General features: G+C 47.2%; 1 protein-coding gene across 1 annotated transcript in view; it reads right to left on the reverse strand.

Annotated features, from left to right (window-relative positions):
• Window positions 1–2,095: 2,095 nt before the first annotated feature.
• The window catches only part of DKKL1 (dickkopf like acrosomal protein 1), a 5,101-nt gene continuing 4,932 nt past the window's right edge, over window positions 2,096–2,264 (reverse strand). The window contains exon 6 of the mRNA XM_011374551.2: window positions 2,096–2,236. The gene's annotated coding sequence lies outside the window, so the exon portion shown is untranslated. The remainder of the gene's footprint in view (window positions 2,237–2,264) is intronic.

The following is a 2,264-nucleotide window of genomic DNA, read 5'->3' on the forward strand; positions in this document are numbered from 1 at the left end:
ATCCGGAAAGGAGCGTAACGGGATTTCGGGGGGGTCTATGACAGGCTCTGAGGAAGAAATCTGACAGAATTTCTATAAGATTCTGACGAGATTTCACGGGTCATCTCTAAGATTCCCCGGTGGGTTCCTCTCCGTATTTCTGAGGGGATTTTTCAAGAAGACTTTGAACAAGACTTGAAGGACCCTGATATTGGGGACTCTCCTCGACGGTTCGGGAGGGGCTCTGACAAGGATGCTCTGGGGAACCTCGCCACACCTGAAGCGCACCTGAGGACGCAGGCCACGAACGACGAACGGCAGTTGCCCGGGGAAGAAGCGCGCGTGCGCTATTCCCGCCGGAACGAGCAGAGGGGGCGGGGCGGGGCGGGCCCGAGGGCGCGCGCGGCGTCGAAGCCCCGCCCCGCCTGCGCTCTCCTCCCGACGCAGGCGCACGTCGGGGGAAGGCGCGCGCTCGTCTGGTCGGTTACCTGCAACAGCGAGGCTGCGCGTGCGCGGGGCTGTCGGGGCGCGAGCCCAGGCCAGAGGAGCGGGCGCATGCGTATTGGCTAAGCAGGTGGAGGCTGGGGGAATGAAGGCTGATAGGGCCAGGTGGTGAAGGCTGCGTCTCCTGTGCTGGGGTCTTCTCTGCGGCCCCAAGAGTCGGTGAAATAGGCCCAAACAAGGGAGAATTGGGCTGAGAGTCCCCTCGTCCATCCCCACGTCTTATCAGCCACCAAGCCGTGCTCTTTGCGCCCTCTGTTCTGTGACAGACTGCCCCTCACCGTCACAATGATGCCCTGCCTTGTCCTGCCTCACCCCTCCCGCCCCCTTTCATGTGTCGATGCATTCATAGGTCCCCGAATGATTATTTCCCAAACTGTTTTATTTACTCCGTGTTTAGGGGAGAACGCGAAAAAAATATTCTTGGCTTTTTTTTTTTTTTTTGCTAGAGAAGAAGAGAATTATGTCCAAAATCCAGGTTCTAAAAAGAGGGATTTGGGACAAAAAATGTCTCACCCACTCAGACTTTCTGCTAGGCCACACTATCCACTCTTTAGCGGTCCACTTGGCACATCTCAAAACGTGACATAGTCTATATTTGCCTACTGTCTGTCACCTCCACTGGACTGTGTGATCTATGTGCAGTAGTACGAGACTGTTTTGAGGCTAGAATATGCCTGACCCAGTGTGGGCGCTTAAAAATGTTGACCAAATGAATGAATGGATGGAATCCGTGCCTCTGAAGTACTGAACAGTGTAGAGTGATGATAAGGTTGTGGTCCTGAAATCAGATATTCTTAGGTTTGAATTTTGGCTCTATCACTTCCTAGCTGTGACCATGGTACAACAGCTTACCCACTCTGAGCCTGGCTTTTCCTCCCAGAAATGGAGATAATTGCTTCTTAGGTCACCTTGAAGACTTAAGGTGGTAATCTTTAATTAAGTTATTATTTGGCTCTTAGGTAGTGGCTTGTTGTAAGGCCTGAGAAGGAACCTGTTTGGCAGGTGATGTGAGTGGGTAAAAGAGATACGGAATCGGACAAACCTAGTGCCGTTGCTGTGTGACTTTGGCAAGTAACATCACCTCTCTGAATGTCACCTTCTCTCAAATGGGGACAAATAATATCCACCTCATGGGGTCTCATGAGAGTTCAATAAGAATATTTGCCAGTGTTAGCAGAGGCTGGCAAGTAGTGGACCTCGTTAGCTTTATTAACATTTTTAGTATAATTTCATTTTCTCAGTTTATTCCTTCAGTATTTCTTGTTCCTTTTTTTGAGGTCTGGATAATTTTGCAACACCTAAAATCAAAAAAAATTATAATATAGTGATAACATACATAAAGTGCTAAATCTTAAGGTATAGCTCAGTTAAATTATTATAGCTTTCTGAGATGAGTGCTTAGATCAGTGATATTTTTGGATTATTGATATTTAATCTCTCTTCCACTATATGACATTTGAGGCCATAATTTGCTTTCTGAGAATTTCTTAATCTTCATTCAAGTCTGTTATGTCACATTTCTATTATTATTTAGTTCACAACATTTACTAATTTGACTAGTGCATTATTTTAGTGGTGTATTGCTTCATTTCCAAATATTTGATGACTGACTAGTAATTTTTTATTGTTGGGACTTGCCACAGACTGGTCGGCTGAGGCTTGATGACATATCCCGAAAAGAGACAGTATTGCTAGACGTAAGAAAAAACTTTATTTTCATATGGTGCTTGGGGTGGAGGATACATGTCCTCACCCCTATAGCTGCTGGGAGGGCCCGAGAA

The sequence above is a fragment of the Pteropus vampyrus genome, unplaced genomic scaffold, assembly GCF_000151845.1.
Source record: "Pteropus vampyrus isolate Shadow unplaced genomic scaffold, Pvam_2.0 Scaffold250, whole genome shotgun sequence".
Classification (NCBI taxonomy): Eukaryota; Metazoa; Chordata; class Mammalia; order Chiroptera; family Pteropodidae; genus Pteropus; species Pteropus vampyrus.